At 36.8% G+C, this 25,442-nt stretch overlaps 2 pseudogenes; one reads left to right on the top strand and one right to left on the bottom strand.

Moving 5' to 3' along the window:
* LOC134385749 (uncharacterized) overlaps nt 1-25,442 on the bottom strand; it is a 283,268-nt pseudogene that overhangs the window by 112,424 nt on the left and 145,402 nt on the right.
* On the top strand, nt 9,571-13,768 carry LOC134386328 (uncharacterized; annotated as a pseudogene).

The following is a 25,442-nucleotide window of genomic DNA, read 5'->3' as shown; positions in this document are numbered from 1 at the left end:
GCAAAATATACATCTGACAAAGGATTAATATCCAGAATATATAAGGAACTCAAACAACTTTACAAGAAGAAAACAAGCAACCCAATTAAAAAATGGGCAAAAGAGCTAAGTAGGCATTTCTCTAAGGAAGATATCCAAATGGCCAACAGACATATGAAAAAATGCTCAACATCACTCAGCATCCGGGAAATGCAAATCAAAACCACATTGAGATACCATCTAACCCCAGTTAGGATGGCTAAAATCCAAAAGACTATGAACGATAAATGCTGGCGAGGCTGCGGAGAAAAAGGAACTCTCATACATTGTTGGTGGGACTGCAAAATGGTGCAGCCTCTATGGAAAATGGTATGGAGGTTCCTTAAACAATTGCAAATAGATCTACCATACGACCCAGCCATCCCACTGTTGGGAATATACCCAGAGGAATGGAAATCATCAAGTCGAAGGTATACCTGTTCCCCAATGTTCATCGCAGCACTCTTTACAATAGCCAAGAGTTGGAACCAGCCCAAATGCCCATCATCAGATGAGTGGATACGGAAAATGTGGTACATCTACACAATGGAATACTACTCAGCTATAAAAACGAATGAAATACTGCCATTTGCAACAACATGGATGGACCTTGAGAGAATTATATTAAGTGAAACAAGTCAGGCACAGAAAGAGAAATACCACATGTTCTCACTTATTGGAGGGAACTAAAAATTAATATATAAATTCACACACACACATACACACACACACACAAACCGGGGGGGGGGGGAAGAAGATATAACAACCACAATTATTTGAAGTTGATACAACAAGCAAACAGAAAGGACATTGTGGGGGGGAGGGGGGGAGGGAGAAGGGAGGGAGGTTTTGGTGATGGGAAGCAATAATCAGCTACAATGTATATCGACAAAATAAAATTTAAAAAAAAAAAAAAAAAAAAAAAAAAAAAAAGTTCTAACAATTAAGTTTTTTCTTAACTAATTTGGCAGCTAAACCTGATCTGAGCTGACCTGAACATAGGTAGCAGTAAAACCAAAGTGGAACTAAAGTAAATCCACTCATCGTCTTTAGGTGTCCCAGCAAATGTGAATATGCTTATTTTGCTGAAGTAATATCAATGTGTTTCAGCAGGAGATGCTGCTGAACTCAGCTAGAGGTGTTATGCAATGTAAAATGTATGCAACTTCAAAAATGTGAAAAAGTTTGAAATCCAGAGCACATCTAACAACCACAGACTTCAGATAAAGTACAGTAGGTCTGTAATAGTACCTTCTGGTACTAGTTCTTGAAACAGAAACAGTGAAAACAATCAGATAAAAATTTTATTCTACCTGAAAACTGCACCCTCCAAACGTTCCCAGTCTTTCTAATCACCTGCATTTCCTTTACCTTGATTTCCTCTTTTCACTCTATTTCTTATGTTCATCACATTTTATACCTGCCCCATAACAGTCTCTGCTAATAACATAGCTCTCTCACGATGCATGCTATATTCCACCAGTTAATCTCCCTGTCTCTCTGTAACTGGACATTCAGACCAGATTATCCTCTTAGCTAAGTCATGCTTCTGTAATCCTCTAAAGTCATACTCCTCTGTGACATAAAAAAGATTACAGAAAGTTTAAGGTAGTAATTCATATAGGTTATGAGCCAAAGAAAGTAAAATTTCTATACAGGTTGACTCTGAAATAAAAGTTAAGTTTAGAGGAAGAAAAAAAAAATCATAGTCATCCTGTACTAGATAATGTCCATAGACTATTCAGAATCTACCCTCCTCTCTCCCTTGGCTAGAGAACCCTGATATTTTTTGATCCTCCTTTAAGAGTCTGTGCTTTTATGTAATCTTCTATAAATGTTTAATAACTCATACTGATCTTATTACTCTTTTTTTTTTTTTTTTTTTGGTGGCTGGCCTGTACAGGGATCTGAACCCCTTGACCTTGGTGTTATAACTCCATGCTCTAACCAACTGAGCCAACTGGCCAGGTGTCACATAAAATATTATTACTCCTTATCATTATTGGTGTGTGGGGACTATGGGAGACATGAGGAGAGATTTTCAGTGGACCGAATTTGAATTATCTCTGATGTGAGGAAGTAAAAGTTGAAGTTGGCAGTAGTTATTGTAAGTTACTATCACTGTTCTATTTTTCAAGCAGGGTGTCATTCCAAAACTGGCACGTGCTTTTCAGAGGTTATTCTAATATTTCACCATGCTAGCATCTTCTCGGCCATGTGTTTAAGGATGTTAATTATATTGTTAAAATAAGTACATAGAATAAAAATAAAATAAGATGTATGTGGATTTTTAAATTGAGTTACCCGTAAAGTAGCCCTTGAGTTTGAGATTTGAGGACACATAGCTCACTTTAGAGTTGATTCCAAGAAGCACCAGCATGGGAATAGGAGAGCAATTGCATTAATGAGTAGGTTACTTCTGCAGGAAACTGTGGGTTAGTCTCAGTGGCTACTTCACAAAGTAGAACACACCTCAGAATTGTTCCAAATTGACCAAAGGTCATCTATATAATCATAACATCTGCTTGTTATTGGTAGAGGGTTGCATTTGAAATCATTTACTTCTCAAAAATCTGGCTGCATTGCATGCAGCAAAGCCTTTGCCTGGGTCTAGAAAAATCCCTCAGGCAGATAATTACAAAGTTTTGCAGTTAGAAACCATCCACTTCCTAGAAACTGAACAATGAATTCTGGAAAATTATGAATCATTCACCAGTAGCATCTGCTATAGTCCACTTCTTGCACCTCTCAAATACATGTATGCTTCACTTTAAATCCCTTCTTTCCTTTCACTGATTTTTTCAAGGTCATGGTCAGTTAAAATTTTAAAATCAAAAAGATTTATAATAGTATGGTTAATGGGACAAACTACATTCATCTCTGTTGCACTTGTTTCTGAGGCTATAATCGACAGGTATACTCTCTGTTCTCTATCATCCATTCTACACTCCACTCATGTTTGGTCATCCCCTGTGCTAGGTTAGGTTGATTACCCAATGAAACGACCCATCCTGGAGGTGTCTGAGCCCCCAGAATATGGTACTCTTCTCTTGCTGTGATTACTACAATTGCCCCATCATCAGGAATGAATGTATGAAGAGGAGCCCTAATGAATTTCCTAAGTTTACATCAGCCTCTTCCCTGTTTTCATTATGCAGCAACCACTGTACCCCTACATATTAATCAGGATCAACTCATCATACCAGCGTAGTAAATTCTATCTGCTTACCAATCTATCATCATGAAGAGCTCGAATCGAGCAGGTAAGAGTTATAGGTTCAGGTTTATTAGAACCATTATTATGTCTTCTGGTAGAAGTACTACCCCCATCACTAGAAGCCAAAATTCTAATCCTGACAAGCCTGAAGTTGTATATATTGAAAATACAAACTTCTTAAATACTTCACTGGGAATGATGCTAAGAGGGGCCACTTCTACTTCCACAACCCATGTATTCATTAACGTAACCATTGCTGTATACTGCTGTTCTTCCTACGAAGATTCAAATACCTTTTGAATCTTTTCCTGATGCAGATTGAAAATAAAGAGCATTCACTCAGTAGATTTATACCAAGAACAAGGGGCTGTATTGATTATTCTAATAAACCATAGTCAGCATGGTGGCTACAATTGGGGTTACAACTTGTCTAAATTGATAGAATTCTACCATAAATTTACATGGTGCACCTGATTTTTGCTTAATCTAGTTGATCAAATGGGACTATGATGAGGACAACTAGCTTTGTATTATTGGGGTCTTTGAGAGTGGTGCTAATCTCTGCCATTCCATGCAGGACACTATATTGCTTGTTATTCACAGTCTTGGCTGGAAATTTCATGGATAAGCAGATTCATTCACCGCCACTTGGTCTTTCCTATCACAATATTTATTAATGCATAGGACAGGGAACTGATGTGATAATGCTAGCTATTAAGTATGCCCATCAAAATTATGTACTCAAGAAACCACTAAAGGACTATCGAGTGGTTCTGTGGAGCCATTGAACCCAGATTGAGATGGACCAGAGCTTAATTTCTCACATCATGTCTATATGACCCCACTCTTACCTGAGATCATGATGGTGTCTTGTGTATTCTGGTTTCAGAGTCAGCATATAACCCATTATCAGATTGCTTTTTGAATGATCTGAGTATTCTCCTTTCCCTAATCTGCTAATTTGAGGAATAGCTGCAGTATATACATGCCATGGCTTTTACCTCCTCTTTTACTGCTGGGCTGTGGGACTGAGACCATATTCAGGTCTGAAAACTCTCTTAGGGACAGTGATTTTCTGACTGCCATCAACTTTCTGCTCAGCTTCTTTGGATTATTTTTAGTTATATAAGTCAAGCAATAACTTCATTATTGCTGCCAATGCACTAATTACATTGACCTTGCTTATGATGGTTAAATATTCCCACCTGGCCTCTGCTATTGTAAAATCCTATCATCCACAGTCAACACTACAGAACCCAATAATATAGCAACACCTCTTAACATCAACCATGGACTCTAAAAGACAATCATTGCTGAATGTCTCCATGTTGTTAGAACCCCACATTACAATATTCCTAATCATTTAAGTGAAGGGAGCATCTCTTGGATCCTTCCAGAGGTCATAGTGAGCTGGTAAAGTTTTTGTTCTTAACATACCATTTGAGCATGCCCTACCCTGGAAACTATTTGGTCTTTTCTTCAATATGCTATCTAGACAGTTACAGTGTCTCATTTAATTTACTGTAAATCAATGTTTCCAGTTTTCATGGATCATTCTTCCACTGTATTAGGACAGCTACAGGAATTTTTGTGAGAAATGTCATCAACTGAGTCACAAAAGAGTACCTCTGTATTATTACACTTTTCCCTATGCCATCATATATTCTGTCCCTCTCTTCCAGCCCCTTCAATGTCCATTGCCACATGTGCTCCCCTGAGGGAACCTATTAGTCAGGTCTGGATCTATTTTTGTGAATAATTTATTTCTTCTCATAGCTGGACTACGATGATAACGGACCCTAGCTTGGTCTAGATGCAGTGAGTGAGGGAGCTGGCAGATCTTGAGGAGAAAAAGCATCATTGTGAGAAAATGATCTCTGATTAGACCATTTCAGAGTTTTCAGGCATGAAAATGAGCTGAGCTGTTTTCTTGCAAGGACAAAGAATCTCTTTCTCTGGACCACATTCTTTATGGAGGAAACTGGATGTTCAAGATTATCAATTGTTTGCACCTTCACGTCCATTTCTGGCCTCGGGATACTATCTCTTCCCTACAGTGATTGCTAAACATGGATTCTGGATAATGTGTAATTAACGAAGGACTATGTGATCCAATTCTATAAGATTGAAGTTCCCCCGAAAAATAGTCTGAAGAAGAGCATTCAGATATTTTCTGACATTTCTGACATGTTAATAACAATATCAAACATTCTCATGAGCTGTTTTTTTTTTTTTTTTTTTTTTTTTTGGTATATTTAGCCAGCTCAAATGGATTTAATATGACACTTTAAAAAATAACTGAAATCCAAGTAAATTTTACTTGCCCAGACTTTTGCATGATCAGTGCTGCAATTCTCTTAGCATTTTAAGGGTTCTGATCTTTCCAGGCTTTCTGCAATGTTTCCACAGTAAAAACCTATTTATTTAATGTTACAGAAAAGCAGGGGGGGAAATGTCTGCTTTCTCCAAGAACTGACAATGGTTTTCAGCAAGGCAAATATCCTCTACTGTAATTTCACATTTTAATCAAGGCAATTTACTTTTTAAACTATAAGAATCATCAGGTGGTGTAGGGAAAATGTAGAAAAATGATCAGGGCCCCTCAGATGTTCAGAAACTTGCCGAGCATTTGACGTAAATATGCACATGTGCCCAGGTGTTTCTTGGTTATTGTCTAATGTAATTGCACATGCGCACCTGGGTGTCCTGGGTTATGGACTTAAGTATAAAGGATGAGTGGCTCTGATCCACGGTTTCCCCTGCCTCCAGGATACCCCCGGGGCGGGAGCAGATCACAGGGAGGCCGCTACTGCTGCTCTAGGCTGCTGCTGCCAGTGCCCCCGGAATGCCCTAAGAGGCTGCCACTGCTCCTTCTGCTGCTACTGCTGCAACTGCTGAGGGCTGAACTCTTGTCATCTGCCAATGGTCCCGGGATCTTTCCCAATTACCTAGGGTAGACCTACATTTGAGGGATGTATGACCCAGCCTGGCATGTGATGGGTCTGGTGACCCAGTCTGTACAATGGGTTTGAAGGATCTGAGCCCTAGCCCTGACAATGCAAATGGAAACATAGTATAACTAAAATAATGAAATGTTTTGGCTCTAGTTATGAATTGCTTTAACAATACAATTTCCTAGGCATAGCTATTGCCTCAGCCTGACAACTGGTGTAGTCACCTAGCTCTACAGGTGGAAATTCAAATTATTATTTTCATGTACTTTGGAAGAAAGAAGAAGGAAGGGAAAGAGCTGGTCAATGTGATTCAGGTGTTCAAAATTTTTTTCTATTATTGATCCTGTGTGAATCCTTTAACATCTTTTGACCTCATGTTTGTCTTTAACTTCTGCAGTTATCTTAGTTATATTTCTGGTATTATACAGTGATTTACTGCTTATCCTGAGATTAATTTATTTATTTGCTTAGTGACTTCACTATTTTAAAGACTGCAAATATTGTTATTAAACAAGCCAGTGATCAAGGAAGTCTATTAAAAATGCTCATCTTTTAAAACATTTATTGAGTCTCATCACCACTCTCTTGAAACCTAGGGGATTTGCAAATGTATAAATGCTGCTATAGCTCACTCTAGGACCAAAACTTTGAGTCTAAATTTTGTTTTATTTAGATTGTAGATTTTTGATGTGGTAAATTTACCTATTTTCTTTGTTAAGAGTAGGAAATTTGCTTTCTTTCTACTATGTTATTCTGCATAAGAGAGAAGTAAAACTTTTGACATTGCCATGTTTCAAAATATCTTTTACTCTTTATAACTATATTAATAAGATATTTGGAGGCTCCTCTACTGACAAACAAAAATGTAAAGCTAGAAAGTTTACTGATGCATTATTTTACCTAAAAATAATTTATTTATTTCCAATTAATCAGAAATGCTAGAGCATATTTTGGTGCAGCAGGTTAAATGAAGAGTTTGCTTAGAATATCTTTTTTGAAGAAATTAAACATACTTCCAAACTATAATGTTAAACTTCATAGTAGAGGATTATATTTCTAATTCTATGAGTCTAGGTTGTATAGCTACCTATGAGGCATTATCTCTCCTCTACTAAAAGAATTATTTCTGGAGAGCTGTATTAGATGTGATCTGTTAGCTTGGGCCATTTCCTTCATGTACAATGTCTAATGTCTCTTATATATCTGTCTGGCAACTAGACAACAGTGGAAGATATCACTAGTATTTTTTTTTTCCTTAAATGAAAGAGAAAAATGTCAGCAAACTCAAATTTTCTGTGTGGTATAGTAAAGGTTATTTATCAATATCTCAATGAAAAATGATCATATTTTGGATCATCAGGAAGCTACAGTTGAAAACAAATTGTCCCAAGTACATATGTGCATATGTATATGAGTATACACACACACACATGCATATACATATGCACATACATATCTTTCTTTCATCTCAATTGTACCACCACTACTGCCATTACAAAAGCAAAGCTAATCCCCTTTCCCCAGCACATGATTTCATGTGTCCAAGAAGATACATAGTGTGACTTGGTGAAAGTAAAAACTTTTTATGAGGAGGCCCCAGGTCCCATACCCTCTTAGGCATAGTCTTGGGTAGCATTCTGGGCCTTTAGTTATGCTCTCAAATGTTAGCACCACGTGGCAATACTTTCAGCAGAAATATCTTTAGTGAATCAGAAGGTGAATTACATACTTTGTAAAATCTTAAAATAAATTGATTATTAAAAAAATGAAAAATGTAGTTGTCTATAGACACTGTAATAAGAGAAAATTTTAAAAAGAAACAAGTGTCATTTTAACTTGCTTTCTCTCCAGTAATTCTCTCAAATGTAATTACTCTAGTTAAAGTAGTTGTGCTTTGGATCTTAACTATAAGTTATTTAGAAGTTTACTAGACTAGGATTTCCACACATGCCTGATAACAGTCGCATAATCTGCTCATTAAAAATGTGGTTAACTGTGCTTTTCCTAACAAATTGAATTATACTCTCCAGAAGACAATTAACAACCTCTGTTTTTAATGCCTTGGCTTGAATATCTCCCCCAAACTTAGTCCCCACTGTAACTGTTGCGGGTGGGAAATCCTATTATGGTAATTGAAAAGTGGGGCTTTGAAGAGGCAATTAAGATGATGGTTTAATGGTGATCTTGGGCATGGTTCTGAGGGCTTTAGAAGGAGAATGCATGAGAAGCTATCTATCTCTCTCTGCTCCACCATTTTCTGCGATGTGAGACCTTTGTAAAGCCACCACCAAGGAAGACTCTCACCAGATGTATTCCCTGGATTTTGGACTTCCTAGCTTTTGAAACTGTAAGCAATAAATTTTATTTTCTTTATAAAATACCCAGTTTCAGGTATTCTGTTATAAGCAGCAGAAACAGACTTACATAATTATTTTTACCCCTTCTCTTCTTCTTATCATCTCACCTACCTAAAGTCCAAACATATCTTCAAGAGGAAACATCAGACAAGAAGATCCAGGAATCAGGAGGGAATTAAAGATGAACACTAGATATCTCCCTTCATCTTCAACTGGATTCAGATGGTGACTGGATTCAGAACACTTATTTTTTACTTCCTATTTGACTTTGGAGAGGTTATGCAGCAATTCGTAGAGGTCAAAAAATATAAAACTCTCAATAAATGTGATGGGTTGTTATGAATTTATCTGTAGTTCCTGCAACTTAGGAATGATGTTATTTCAAGCAACTCATACTTTAAAAATCAATTCCAGTGCAACAAAACAAGTTGGAGTTAGGATTTTTACTTTTAGAATAAACCAAATGCATAAGTACCATATGAGTCAGGATGCTTTCAGCTGCACGTAACATAGTAGCTGAATAAAAATGGCTAAAGCAGTAAAAAATTTAACTCATTGCATTTCTGTTACTTATAACAAAGTACACGGAACTGGATATTTAGTACCTACAAGACTGAAATTTCCCCAAATCAAACACAAGCCCTCTTCATAAGACTGGCTGAACTACAACAGCATTTGAACTGTCAGCCTTACAGATTATCTACTGTGAAAGTGAGGTCATTAGTTGGGAAAGAATGAGATCCTACAAGTTGGAATGGGGACTTATGGAAAGACCCTGATGAAGCTGGGCACATGGAACTCCTAAACTGAGTCTTCCTTGCCAGAAATGAACTGTCTACCCGCATCCCCAGAGATAGTGGCTTTTCCACTTCTGCCTGAGAGGGTTAACTCTGCACTGCCTAAGGAAACAGTAACAGCTCCCCCTGAGGCACTTACTGAGCAAAAGACAATGCTGATTCTCCTCAGGACACACCCCCACCACCCATCTTTGATTATAGACCTGTAACTAGACTCAAGGCCTGGCATGCCCCTAAAGGTGAGGTACAAACTGTAACCCTTAAGGAGGTGCATTACATTACAAAATAACTAAATGAGTTTTCTACTTCATACAAGCAGAAACCAGGAGAATATGTATGGGAATGAATATTAAGGGTGTGGGACAATGATGGAAGGAACATAAAATTGGATCAGACCAAATTTATTGATATGGGCCCACTAAGCAGAGATTCTGCATTTAATGTTGCAACTTGAGAAGTTAAGAAAGGTGCTAACTGTTTGGTTGGTTGGCTGAAATATGAATCAAAAGATGGCCCACTGGGAGTGAGTTAGAGATGCCTGATCTCCCTTGATTAACTATAGAGAAAGGGATTGAAAGGCTTGAGGAAATTAGAATGCTAGAGTGGATTTTTCATGTAAATCCTACTCACCCATGATGGAAGACTCCAGAAGACATGCCCTTTACCAATACCTTGAGAAATAGATTTGTGAAGGGAGCCCCAGCATCCCTCAAGAGCCCTGTGACTATTCTTCTCTATAGACCAGACCTTATATTGGGAAGCACAGTCAGGCATTTGGAACACTTAAACACAATGGGACTCATTGGATCCTAGGGTGGCAGGGGCCAAGAGAAGGCACTCAGCTGACAAAGGCAAGGTAAGCATAGTCACCATAATGGACAGCAGAGGCAAAGCAACAATCAGAACAGTCTGATTCATGTAGATCTATGGCATTGGTTAGTTAACCATGATGTTCCTATAAATAAAATAAGTAGAAAGCCTACTAAATTCTTACTTGATCTGTATAAGTAGAAAACTTCTAGGTCAGATGAACAAAAGTCTAACTTGAATCACAAAAACGAAGAGTCACAGCCCCTCAATCAATTCCCAGACTTGAGTTAGTTTACAGATCCAAACTCCCTTGAATGAAAGGGTGGCCAGGTCCCCTTGGGGAAGGACCTTGGTACAGTGTCCAAAATTTATGCTATTAATCTTTCTCCCATCCTTCCCAAAGGGGACCCGTGGCCTGTTACCAGAGTAACTGTGCACTGGAGAAAGTAGAATAATCAGAGCTTTCAGAGGCTAGCTGACACTAAATCTGAACTGACACTGATTCCAAGAGACCCAAAACACCACAGTGGCCCTCCACTTAGAATATGCGTTTATGGAAGTCAGGTGATTAATAGAGTTTTAGCCCAAGTTTGACTCACTCTGGGTCAAGTGGGTTCCCAAGCCCATCCTGTGGTTATTTCCCCAGTTTCAGAATGCATAATTGGAGTAGATGTAATTAGCAGCTGGCAGAATCTACACATCAGTTCCTTGATCTGTGGAGTGAGGACTGTTATGATGGGAAAGGCTAAATGGAAACCATTAGAGTTGCTTCCACCTAGGAAAATAGTAAATCAAAAACAATACTGCATCCCTGGAGGGATTACAGAGATTAGCACTAAAAAAACTTGAAAGAGGCAAGGGTGGTGATTCTAACCACATCCCATTCAACTTTCCTATTTGTCCTATGAACAAGACAGATGGATCCTGGAGAAAGACAGTGGATTATCGTAAGCTTAACCAAGTGGTGACTCCAGTTGCAGCTGTTGTACCAGATGTGGTTTCATTGCTTAAATAAATTAACACAATTCTGGGTACCTGGTATGCAGTCATTGATCTGGAAAAGGCCTTTTACTCCATTCCCGTCCATAAGACCTACCAGAAGCAGTTTGCTGTTAGCTGGCAAGGTCAGCAATATACCTTCACTGTATGAATTAGTCCATTTCTGTTGCTTATAACAAAATTCATGGAACTGGGTATTTTATAAAGAAAATGAAATTTATTGTTTACAGTTTCTGAGGCTGGGAAGTATAAAGTCCAGGGAACACATCTGGAGAGAACCTTGGTGATGGTGACAGTGGTGGCAGAATATCACCTTGTAAAAATGGTGGAGCAGAGAGAGAGCCCCTCCTGCACTCCCTTTTGAAGCTCTCAGACCATGCCCATTACTACCATTTTTAATCCATTCACTAAACGTGGTACTCAGAATCTAATCACCTCTTTGAGGCCCCACCTTTCAATTACCATAATAGGATTTTCCACCCCTTAAAAGTAACACTGCGGATTAAATTTGGGGGGGGACATTCAACCCAAAGCACTGTACTACCTCTGGAGTATATCAAGCCTCTATCCCATGTCACAATTTAGTTCCCAGGGATCTTAGTTGCCTTCCCCTTTCACAAGACATTACACTGGTCCATCACATTGATGACATTATTCTGATTGGACCTAGGGAGCATGAAGTAGCAACTACTCTAGACTTCTTGCATGTCAGAGGATGGGAAATCAATCTGACTAAAATTCAGAAGACTTCTGCCTCAGTTAAATTTCTAGGGGTTCAGTGGTATGGGGTATGTTGAGCTATATATGCCCATGGTACCTACTTCTGCTACACAGCCTTCTCTCCCCCAGGCTGCACCTATGGCTTCATGAGGAGTTCTCTATGATCAGTTGACAGAGGAGAGAAGACTTGGGCCTGGTTTACAGATGGTTCTGCATGATATGCAGACACCACATGAAAGTGGATGGTTGCAGCACTACATACAGCCCCTTTCTGGGACATCCCAGAGGGACAGTAGTGAGGGGAAATACTCCCAATGGGAAGAACAAAGTTCCCAATGACAGAACTTTACTTGGAGGTAAAAATGGCTAGATGTGAAAGTATATACCAATTCATGGGCTACAGCCAATGGTTTGACCAGATGGGCAGGGACTTGGAAGGAACATAATTGGAAAATTGGTGAGAAGGAAATTTGGAGAAAAGGTTTGTGGAAAGACCTCTCTGAGTGGGCAAAGAATGTGAAGATATTTGTTTTCAACTTGAATGGCCATCAAAGTGTGACCTCAGCAAAGAAGGACTTTTATAAACAGATGGATAGGATCACCTGTTCTGTGGATACAAGTCAGCCTCTTTCTCCAGCCACTCCTGCCATTGACCAATGGGTTCATGAGCAAAGTGGCCATGCTGTCAGGAATGGAGATTATGTATGGGCTCAGCAAAGTGGACTTCCACTGATCAAAGCCAAGCTGGCTATGGCAACTGCTGAGTGCCCAACCTGCCAGCAGCAGAGACCAACACTGAGCCCCCAGTATGGCACTATTCCCCAGGGTGATCTGCCAGATACTTGGTGTCAGGTTGACTACATTGGACCACTTAACTGAGGGAAGGGGTAGTTCTTTGTCCCTACTAGAATAGACACTCTGCATATGGATTTACCCTCCTGGCACGAAATGCTTCTGCCAAACTACCATCCATGAAATGTCTTATTCACCGTCATGGTATTCCACACAGCATTGCTTCTGGCAAAGGAACTCACTTCACAGCCAAAGAATGACAATGGGCTCATGCTCATGGAATTCATTGGTCTTACCATGTTTTCCATCATCCTGAAGCAACTGGTCTGAAAGAATGCTGGAATGGCCTTTTGAGATCAGACGAGATTGGGCACATTCAAGGTGCTATCATGGTAGACTGGAATGGACTTTTGAAGTCACAGTTGCAGCACTAGCTAGATGACAAACCATGCAGGGCTAGAGCAAGGTTCTCCAGAAAGCTGTATATGCTCTATCCCATATATGGTACTATTTCTCCCATAGTCAGGATTCATGGATCCAGATATCAAGGGATGGAAATGGAAGTGCCACTATTCACCATTGCCCCAAGTGACCCACTAGCAGATTTTTTCCTTCCTCTCCACACAACTTTATGCTATGCTGATCTAGAGGTCTTGGTTCCAAGAGAGAGGAATGCTTTCATAAGGATACATGAAAATGATCCCATTGAACTGGAAGTTAAGGCTGCCACTTGGCAGCTTTGGGCTCCTCATGCTTCTAAATCAACAGGCTAAGAAAGGAGTTACTGTGTTGTCTGGGGCGATTGACTCAGACTACCAAGGGGAAGTTAGGCTATTACTTCACAATGAAGGTAAGGAAGATTATGTCTGGAATACAGGAGATCCCTTAGGGTATCTCTTAGTACTACAGTACCCTATGATTAAGGACAATGGAAAATTACAACAACCAAATCCAGGCAAGACTACAAATGCCCCAGACACTTCAGGGATAAAGGTTTGGGTCACTTTACCCAATAAGGAACCATGGCCAGCTGAGGTGCTCACTGAAGGCAAAGTTAATACAGAATGGGCAGCAGAAGAAGACAGTTGTAATTACCAGCTTTGATCATGCGACCAGTTACAGAAATGAGGATTGTAATTATCCTCCCTATTCTGTTTAGAATATGTCTCTATATATGTATATATGCACACACACACATATATATATACTGTACATTTATTAAGCAATTATCTTTGTCTTTGTTCCTCTTACTCTTTATCATGTACCACGAGACTTACTGATATTATATCAGCACTTAAATATTGTTAACTTTACATCTTAGTATTTGCATTTAAGTTATGGGATATCAGCAGAAGGGTAAATATCATCTAAGGACTTTACCTCCTCTTCTGGGAAAGGGATTAAAGTGGTTTGGGCTGTATGAAGGATAGTTGCATCATGTGAAGCAAAACTGTTATGTTAGTGTCTCATCTGAAGATTAAGTATGATTTAAGGAGGTAGTATGGACACCACATTGAAAAGGGGTGAACTTGTGAAGGTTAATTCTTGGTGTCAACTTGATTAAATTAAGGAATACTGACAAACCTGGTAAAGCTATCTTCTGAGAAACCTGGTAAAGTTATCTTTTTAGGTGTGTCCATGAGGGTGTTTCCAGAAGAGATTAGCTGGGAATCTCCTATCTGCTGGGGGCCCCAAGAGAACTAAAAATAGAGAAAAAAGGTGAATCACTCTCTGTATATGCTGGAGCTGGGATACACTCTTCACCCATGTTCATGGACATCACAGCTCAAGAATCTTCAGCATTTGGGTTCCAGGACCTACACCAAGGACGCCATCAGCTTCCCTCTTTTTGAGGCCTTCAGACTTAAACTGAGCCATGCTACTAGCACCCAATTTGTGTCTAACCTGTCGTGGGACTTCTCTTCAAAATTGTGTGAGCTAATTTCCCTAATTAATCTCCTGTCATATATTTATAACATATCCTATTGATTCTGTCTCTCTGGAGAACCCTGACTGATACAGTCATCATCAAACTGCAGTAGGGACAAGCCCACGTTTTAGGATCATTTTTAAGACTTATTCTGTGTATTAGATGATATTTACACTCTATTCTTTTATGTATAATTCAGTATAAAGTTTCTAAGATTCCTGTAGGGCATTTCTTTCCATATGATCCTCTACCTCTGAATTCACAATAAAAGTAAGCAAACCATGTCAAAAATTTTTCTGTCCTAAATGGAGAACATTTTTTTTCTCTAGTCATTTTTCTTTTCTCAATCCAATTAAAGAAAGAGAGTAAAAGAGAGGGATCAATTTCCAAATATTGAAATCTCCCAAATGAGGGCATTTAAGTGAACACTAAGCTTTAGAAGTTATCATGATTCTTCCTGTGCATCTTTAGTGTATAGTGTTAACTTCAAGGTGTTTTTTTTTTCTTTATATGATTTTTTTCCTTTCCTACCTTAACCTTAGTTTCCTCAATATAAGTGGGAAATATCTAACTTAGACACCAAGATAAAAATTAAGAGCATAAAAAGTATCTGAACTTCAAAGAGTATTCATTCATAAGCTGTTTTTGCAATGAGAATTATTTACCAATTCTGTCATCTAATAAGCAACATAACCCTCATCTAGTGACTGGATCTGGGCCATTATTTCACACTTTTCTTTGGGAAATAACACTTTAAAACATATAAAACAAGACAAAACCATTGTGAGCAGTTAAACAGTGTACTTTTCTTCAGAGGATATTAACTTGAAAAAATTCCAACCCATTCTGAAATCATTTCTATGACAGAACAATATTGTCAATACCTAGTTTGGCTTTGAAAACTTGGATAGTCTGCCTCTTAAATCTTCTAGATAAACTCAGATTACTACAATAAACCTAGTCTTAGTACAGCACAGCATTTGCTCAGCCATCTGTTATATTTACATAACCAGAGTCCAGCTATTCCCTGGGGCTCTTCAACTTGATCAAGTACTCTATTTACACAGTCCTGTATTCCCTGAGAGCTGCCTCTACTGATAAACTTCACATTGCTAAATCTATCAATTAGTTCTAGCTACTAGACAATCAGCTAATAAAAGTGAAAAGGAAAGACAGAGAAGAAAATCTTAGTTAAAAAAATCTTTTACTGTCTTAAGAAATTCTTTTAAAATGCTGAAGTTGAAAAATTTCTTAATTCATTTTTACTATTATTTGGTCACTCTCAGAACAATTTGTGGAACAATTAAACTAAAACAGTGGTATACCAAAGGGAAGGGGTTGGTCTGTCTGAGAGAATTTATTTAAAAAGTTTTATTGTACATATTTATGGGGTACACAATTATATTTTGATACATGTATGTGTGATGTTCAAATCAGTGTAATTAGCATATCCATCATCACAAACATTTATCATTTCTTTGTGTTGAGAACATTTGAACTCCTCTCTTCTAGCCATTTGAAAATATACAATAAAATGTTTTTAACTATAGACAACCAGCACTACTATAGAGCACTAGAACTGATTCTTCATATCTAGGTATTATAAGTTCATAGCCGTTGACCAACCTCTCCTTATTCCTCCCCTCCCCCTACCCTTTTCAGCCTCTAGTAACCACCATTCCAGTAAAAACCCCACTAAAAGTTGGTCTGCTTTCTATTTATTAATTCATTTATTTATCTTTAATTTATTTAAAAACTGGAACATAATTGATTATACATATTTATGGGGTAAAGACTTGACTATCAGTATTTGTGTACAATATGTGATGATTGAATCAGTATTATTAGCATGTTCATCATTACAAATCATACTTATTCTTTGAGTTCGTTAAACAATTTTTCCCTAACCCTCCTTTCAACTTTTCAACCTCTAGTAACCATAGGTCTGATCACTCCTGAAAGTTCAATTATTACTGTGGTCTTTCTTTCTTTCTTTGCTCCCACTTATGAGTGAGAACATGTGGTATTTCTCTTTCTGTGTCTGGCTTATTTCACTTAACATAAGTTTCTCCAAGCTCATCTCATCCATATTGCTGAAAATGGCAGAATTTCATTGTTTTTCATGGCTTAGCAGTATTCTATTGTGTGTATGTGTGTGTGTGTGTGTGTGTGTATACATACACACACTATATATGTGTGTGTGTGTATACATATGTATATATAATATATCTGTATATATATCCAGTTGTCTGTCGATGGACATTTTGGTTGGTTCCATGTATTGGCTATTGTAAATAGAGCTCCGATAAACATGAAAGTTCTGGTATCCCTTCGATATGATGATTTCCATTACTTTGGGTACATACACAGAGGGGGAATTGCTTGATCATATGGTAATTCTATCTGTAGTTGTTTGAGATACTGCCATACTGTTTTCCACAATGGCTGTACTAATTACAGTAGCATCAACAGTGTAGGAGAGTTCCCTTCTCTCCATATCTTTACCAGAATTTGTTATTCTTCATCATTTTTATAATAGCCATTCTAGCTGGTGTGAGATGATATCTCAGTGTGGTTTTGAGTTGCATTTCCCTGATGATTAGTGATGTTGAACATTTTTTCATGCACCTGTTGGCCATTTGTATGTCTTCCTTTGAAAAATGTCTATTGAGCTCCTTTGCCCATTTGATTGTTTGTTTTTTTACTGTGAAGTTGTTTGAGCTCCTTGTATATTCTGGATATTAATCCCTTGTCGGTTGTAAAGTTCGCAAATATTTTCTCCCATTTTGTAGGTTGTCTTTTCACTCTGTACATTGTTTCCTTTGTTCTATAGAAACTTTTTCGTTTGATATAATAACATTTGTTTATTTTTTTCTTTTGTTGCCTATGTTTTTGGGGTCTTATTTATAAATTCTTTGCCCAGTCCTACATACTGAAGTGGTTCCTGTATGTTTTCTTCTAGGAGCTTTATAGTTTCAGTTCTTATATTTAAGTCTTTAATCCATTTTGAGTTGATTTTGGCATATGATGACAGTTAATGGTCTAGTTTCACTCTTCACATGGATATCCAGTTTTCGTAGCACCATTTATTGAAGATGCTGTCCTTTCTCCAGTGTACATTCTTGGTGATTTGTCAAAGATCAGTTAGCTGTAAGTACACAAATTGATTTCTGGGTTCTCTATTCTGTTCCCTTGGTTCATGTATATGTTTTTAAGCCAGTACCATGTTGTTTTAGTTACCATAGCTTTGCAGAGTATTTTGAAGTCAGTAGCGTAATGCCTCTGGTTTTATTTATTTATTTATTTATTTATTGCTCAGGATTGCTTCAGCTATTTGGGGTCTTTTGTTGGTATTTTGATGGAGATTTTATTGAATCTGTAGATGACTTTGGGCACTTTCACAATGTTAATTCTTTCAATTCATAAAAACGGAACATCTTTCCATCTTTTGGTGTCCTCTGGTTTTTTTGGGGGGGGCATTGTTTTATAGTTCTCATTAGAGAGATATTTCACCTCTTTTGTTAAATTTTTTCCTAGGTATTTTATTATTTTGGTAGTTTTGTGAATGGTTTCGTTTTCTTGATTTCTTTTTCTGCTTGTTCCTTGTCGGCTTATAAGAATGCTACTGATTTTTGTGTATTGATTCTGTATCCTGCAACTTTGCTGAATTTGTTTATGAGCTCTAGTAGGTTTTTGGTGGAAGTTATGGGTTTTTCTACATATACAGAATCATGTCTTCTGTGAACAGTGACCATTTGACTTCATCTCTTCCAATTTGGATGCCCTTTATTTCTTTCTCTTGACTGATTGCTTTGGCTAATCCAATACTATGTTGAATAGGAGTGGTGAGAGTGGGCAACCTTGTGTTGTTCCTGTTCTTAAAGGAAAAACTTTCAGATTTTCCATATATAGGAAGATGTAGGCAATAGGTTTGTCACATATGGCTTTTATTGTGTTGAGATACTTTCCTTCTGTACCTAATTTGTTGGAGGTCTTTATCATGAAGGGATGCTGAAGTTTGTCAAATGCCTTTTCTGCATCTATTGAGATATTCAAATGGTTTCTGTCCTTGCTTTTGTTGAAGTCATGTATCAGATTTATTGATTTGTATATGTTGAGCCATCCTTGCATACCTGGGATGAAATACATTGATTGTGGTATATAATTTTTATGATATGCTGTTGTATTCTGTTTGCTAATATCTTGTTGAGGATTTTTACATCCATGTTCATCAAAGATATTGACCTGTAGCTTTCTTTTTTTTTTTGTATCTTTGTCTGATATGGTATCAAGGTGATGCTGGCTTCATAGAATGAGTTTTCTGGCCTCACAGAATGGCCTCTGTTTAAGTTTTTGGGATAGTTTGAAAGGATTGGTGTTTGTGTTTATTTTTCTTTAAAGGTTTGGTAGAATTCATCAGTGAAGCCATCTGGTCCTGGGCTTTTCTTTGATGGGAGACTGCTGATTACAGCATCAATCTAATTACTTATTTAGTCTGTTCATGTTTTGTATTTCTTCTCAGTTCAGTCTAGGTAGTTTGTATGTGTCCGGAAATTTATCCATTTTCTCCAGATTTTTAAATCTGTTGGCACAGTCTCTAATTATTCTTTGTAATTCTGTGATATTGGTTGTAATGTCTCCCTTTTCATTCCTGATTTTTGTTATTTGGGTCTTCTCTCTTCTTTTTATAGTTTGTCTGCCCAATGGCTTGTCTATTTTGTTTAACCTCTCAATAAACCAACTTTTTTTTCCTTTGACTTTTTGTATAGTTCTTTTGGTGGTGCTTGTTATTACCAACAGTAATTCCAAATATTTTCAGTGATAAAATACTCATTACCAACATCAAAATCATTTTTGATTTACATTCTAATTTTACAATTGCTGCACTTATTGCTCATTTTATTTATTTATTTTTTTTTATTTTTATTTTTATTTTTATTTTTTTTATTTATTTATTTATTTTTAATATATATATATATATATTTTTTTGACTTTTACTCTTTTTTTTTAAAATTTTATTTTGTCGATATACATTGTAGCTGATTAATGCTCCCCATCACCAAAACCTCCCTCCCTTCTCCCTCCCCCCCTCCCCCCAACCATGTCCTTTCTGTTTGTTTGTTGTATCAACTTCAAATAATTGTGGTTGTTATATCTTCTTCCCCCCCCCCCCGGTTTGTGTGTGTATGTGTGTATGTGTGTGTGTGAATTTATATATTAATTTTTAGCTCCCACCAATAAGTGAGAACATGTGGTATTTCTCTTTCTGTGCCTGACTTGTTTCACTTAATATAATTCTCTCGAGGTCCATCCATGTTGTTGCAAATGGCAGTATTTCATTCGTTTTTATAGCTGAGTAGTATTCCGTTGTGTAGATGTACCACATTTTCCGTATCCACTCATCTGATGATGGGCATTTGGGCTGGTTCCAACTCTTGGCTATTGTAAAGAGTGCTGCGATAAACATTGGGGAACAAGTATACCTTCGACTTGATGATTTCCATTCCTCTGGGTATATTCCCAACAGTGGGATGGCTGGGTCGTATGGTAGATCTATCTGCAATTGTTTAAGGAACCTCCATACCATTTTCCATAGAGGCTGCACCATTTTGCAGTCCCACCAACAATGTATGAGAGTTCCTTTTTCTCCGCAGCCTCGCCAGCATTTATCGTTCATAGTCTTTTGGATTTTAGCCATCCTAACTGGGGTTAGATGGTATCTCAATGTGGTTTTGATTTGCATTTCCCGGATGCTGAGTGATGTTGAGCATTTTTTCATATGTCTGCTGGCCATTTGGATATCTTCCTTAGAGAAATGCCTACTTAGCTCTTTTGCCCATTTTTTAATTGGGTTGCTTGTTTTCTTCTTGTAAAGTTGTTTGAGTTCCTTATATATTCTGGATATTAATCCTTTGTCAGATGTATATTTTGCAAATATTTTCTCCCACTCTGTTGGTTGTCTTTTAACTCTTTTAATTGTTTCTTTTGCTGTGCAGAAGCTTTTTAGTTTGATATAATCCCATTTGTTTATTTTTCCTTTGGTTGCCCGTGCTTTTGGGGTCGTATTCATGAAGTCTGTGCCCAGTCCTATTTCCTGAAGTGTTTCCCCTATGTTTTCTTTAAGAAGTTTTATTGTCTCAGGGTGTATATTTAAATCCTTAATCCATTTTGAGTTGATTTTAGTATACGGTGAGAGGTATGGATCTAGTTTCATTCTCCTGCATATCGATATCCAGTTATCCCAGCACCACTTGCTGAAGAGGCAGTCCCTTCCCCAGTGAATAGGCTTGGTGCCTTTGTCAAAGATCAGATGGCAGTAAGTGTGTGGGTTGATTTCTGGATTCTCTATTCTATTCCATTGGTCAGTGTGTCTGTTTTTATGCCAGTACCATACTGTTTTGGTTATTATAGCTTTGTAGTATAGCTTAAAGTCAGGTAGTGTTATGCCTCCAGCTTTATTTTTTTTGCTGAGCATTGCTTTGGCTATTCGTGGTCTTTGTTTATTAATAAACTCAAACACAAGGACCATATGATCATCTCTATAGATGCTGAAAAAGCATTTGATAAAGTTCAGCACTCATTCATGACAAAGACCCTCTATAAGTTAGGTATAGAGGGAAAGTATCTCAACATAATTAAAGCCATATATGCCAAACCCACTGCCAATATCATCCTGAATGGGGAAAAGCTGAAAGCTTTTCCTTTAAGAACAGGAACTAGACAAGGATGCCCACTCTCACCACTCCTATTCAACATAGTGTTGGAAGTACTAGCCAGAGCAATCAGAGAAGAGAAGGAAATAAAGGGCATCCAGATTGGAAAAGATGAAGTCAAACTGTCCCTGTTTGCAGATGACATGATCCTATATATCGAACAGCCTAAAACCTCTACAAAAAAACTCTTGGAATTGATAAATGATTTCAGCACAGTAGCAGGATACAAAATCAACACACCAAAATCAGTAGCATTTCTTTTCTCCAATAGTGAACATGCAGAAGGAGAAATCAAGAAAGCCTGCCCATTTACAATAGCCACCAAAAAAATAAAATACTTAGGAATTGAGTTAACCAAGGAGGTGAAAAATCTCTATAATGAGAACTACAAACCACTGCTGAGAGAAATTAGAGAGGATACAAGAAGATGGAAAGATATTCCATGCTCTTGGATTGGAAGAATCAACATAGTGAAAATGTCCATACTACCCAAAGTGATATACAAATTCAATGCAATCCCCATCAAAATTCCAAAGACATTCTTATTGCTCATTTTAATTTATGTATATACGTATCTTTTTTACATTTGTAGATATGCATATTGCATGTTTAAGATTGTATTTTATTTCTATATAATAATATAATATTGATGTTGGAGATATTAATATTAAATATAATGTTTTGTGCATGCATATATATTTTAAAATAGCACAGCATTATTACTTATTTTTTAATTAACACTGTATTCTACATGAAAGATAAATCAGAGGACTGAGTTAAATTATCCTCCTCCACCCCTCTATCTAGACCTAGATTTGTATGTGTTTTCATTCAAGTAAGACAGTCAATATAAACATTATAAAGACAAAGAACAGAATGAAGGCGTTTAAGTGGGCACTAAGAATTGAGTTATTTCATTACTTCAGTTCTGTCCTTCTACAAGACCACTTTGAGATTATTTAATCAATTTTGTTTTCTAGAATAATTTTATATTTACAGAAAAAGTGAGCAGCTAGTGCAGATAGTTCCCATTTGACCCACTCTCCTTCCCAGGTTCCTCTATTATTAATATCTTGTACTCATGTGGTACACTTGTTATGATTAATAAATCAATATTGATTCATTATTGTTAACTAGTTCATAGTTTTCAGTAAGTTTCACTGTTTGTGTTGTAAAGTTCTATGGGTTTTGACAAATGCATAATGCCATGTATCCACTGTTACAGTGTCAGACAATAGTTTTACAACTCCGCAAATCCCTGTGCTCCACCTAATCATCTCATCCTCTGCCACATAAAATCCCTGGCAAACTCTGATCTTTTTACTCTCTCTACAGTTTTGTCATTTCCAGAATTTCATGGAATTGTAATCATACAATATGCAGCCTTCTCAGACTGCCTTCTTTCACTTAGCAATTTGCATTTAAGGTTCTTCCATGACTTTTTGTGGCTTGAGGCTTATTTATTTATTTGTTTGTTTATTTATTATTGCTGAGTAATATTCCAGTGTATAGATGTACCACAGTTTGTTTCTCCACTAACCAATTGAAGGGAAACATTGTTGATTCCAGTTTGGGGCAATTATAAATAAATCTGCCTTAAACATTCATGTGCAATTTTTTTTTCATGTGGACATAAGTTTTCAACTAATTTGGGTTAATACCTAGGAGCAAAATATCTGGATTGTAAGACTGCTTACCCTTGTAAGAAACTGCTAATCTTTCTTTCATCATGGCTTAACCATTTGGTATTATCACCAGCAATGAATGAGAGTTCTCTGTGGCTTCACTTACTTACCAACAATTGGTATTGACAGTTTTTAAATTTTTAATCTGTTTAATTTGCAGTTGTTCAATAATGTATGATCTTGAGCATCTATTATATGCATGATTGCCACTTTAAGTAGTAGTACTTATAGAGTTTTAGGAATTGGGCTAGGTGATTTGAAAGTGGGTCTAACATGTCAGGGAACTGGCTGAAATCGGACAGTTTCTGACACTACAGATTTTGATTGATTTTTACCATGTATGGGAGCCTAGAAATGAAACTTGATTGATGAGCCTGTGGGTTTAGGTGGTTCAAAGTCTAACCTTCCAGGGACAAGTATTTTACACCAGGAAATATACTTATGTTGCTTTTAGTGCCCACAACATATTCTCAATTTTCTTAAGCTTTCATATTTGGAAACTCCTTAAAAGTGTTTGGTGTCAACTGAAGCTTTTGAGAGAATCACAGAACTTCCCAAGCTAAATATTTTCCAGGGGTCATTTGTTTCAAATAGTATAACCTCTGAAATTCACTAATATCCATAAACCACAAGAATAATAACAAAAAATCCAAAAACAATACTTTGAAAAATAGATAATAGGGACAAGAAAAAAATGATCATAAAATGATAATATTTTGATAATTTACAATAAATTCTTTCATCTATTCCTTACCCTCTTTTTCTTGTTTTATTTTCATCATTTAAAGAGAAGCAGCAATACATGGACACAGTTCAAAGGGGAAAATACATTAAACAAGAGTCAAGATCATAAATTAAAACACTATCTGTTTGGTAAATGAACAATATATATAATATATATATAATAGCATCAGGGAGATATGCACATAAAAATTTAATGACCATGCCTTATGTCAGCAAGCCAGGGAATTTTTCTTTTGCCACTGCTCTCTCTGCATGTCCTAAAATTCTGCTATCTCTAGAATATAGTTGTTTCAGTTTTCACAAACTGTCAGGCAATGAGATATGCCTTTTCCTTTTTATATTTATGGGTAGCTAAAACTCCTGAGGGGATGAATTACTCAAGATAGTTAAAGATGGTAAGACAAGAAGTAATGGCCCAGAACATGAAGAAAGAATGCTTAAGCTAGATAAGATGAAGAAATTCTTAGTCATGAGGTCAATGAGGCAATCAAATAGGGTACCCCAGGAGGTAGTTAAGATGTCATCACTAAACACTCTTTGGACTCAAGGGAAATATAATGAGACAAGCTCTAGATGGGAGAAGGACAAATCAAATATTTTGAGGCAAGAAATAAATAATCCATTATAGGTAACCCAAGATGCAGCTTTTGAATAGTTAGCCTATGCAAAAAATGTTAATTGTAATTGGGATTAAAGTATTATATTTTAAGAACTAATACATTTGAAAGTGATTTTTTAAAGTTTCAATCCAAATTTATTCAACAAATATTTATTCAACCACATGCCAGGCACTTTTCTAGGCTTATTTAATATATACTCAGAAAATCATATCAACGTGTGGAATATTAGTTTCTAATAAAATATATTGATGAGCTTGTTTGGTGACTCAACAACATACGTACTTAAAATATGCTAAATGCTTCATTCAGATAGCAGCATAAAGTAATATATATTAGTACTTGATACACATGTTTCTCTGAAAATGGCATGTTATTTCTTGATTGCTTTAAACCCTGCCAATCAAAACTGCCTAATTTTTTCCTCCATTTTCTTTATTCTGTTCACAAGAGATAATTAATAGCTCTTTGTTTGTACAGATTAATTTCTTTTTTCCTATAATAGTTAAATATAAAACTTCTATTTTAAAAGAAAACAACTATGCTATACAAGTAATGTAAGCATAGATTATATAAAGTAAAATTTGAGGTATAATAGATGTATAAATCACTGTTTTTATTTAAACTGCACAACTTGCTAAGTTTTGATGTGTGTGCCTTGAAACTATCATCACAGCAAGATAATGAACATATTTATCACACCCCAGAGTGCACTTTTGTAATCCATTCCTGCCACCCTTTCCCAACCCATATCCATTGCCAGACTACCCCTGACCTGCTTTCTCTCATGATGGATTACTTTGAATATTCTAAATTTTTAAATAAACGGAATCATAAAATACATGCTCATTCCTGTCTGGCTACTGTCACTTAGTGTAACCATTATGAGTTTCATCCATGCTGTTGAGAATATCAATAATAGTTCATTCCTTTATATTGCTGAATAGTATTCCTTTGTATATATGTACCATCATTTGCATGTCCAGGATAGGGGGTCTGTTGAATCACATGAGCAATATTTATAGGACTTTGAGAGAGTTAATGACTTGAACCTAAGCGTTAACATTCATTCCGTTATTTGGTGCAGAC

Source organism: Cynocephalus volans, chromosome 9 (genome assembly GCF_027409185.1).
Source record: "Cynocephalus volans isolate mCynVol1 chromosome 9, mCynVol1.pri, whole genome shotgun sequence".
In the NCBI taxonomy this organism is placed as follows: Eukaryota; Metazoa; Chordata; class Mammalia; order Dermoptera; family Cynocephalidae; genus Cynocephalus; species Cynocephalus volans.
This window is presented reverse-complemented; position numbering and strand designations above follow the sequence as displayed.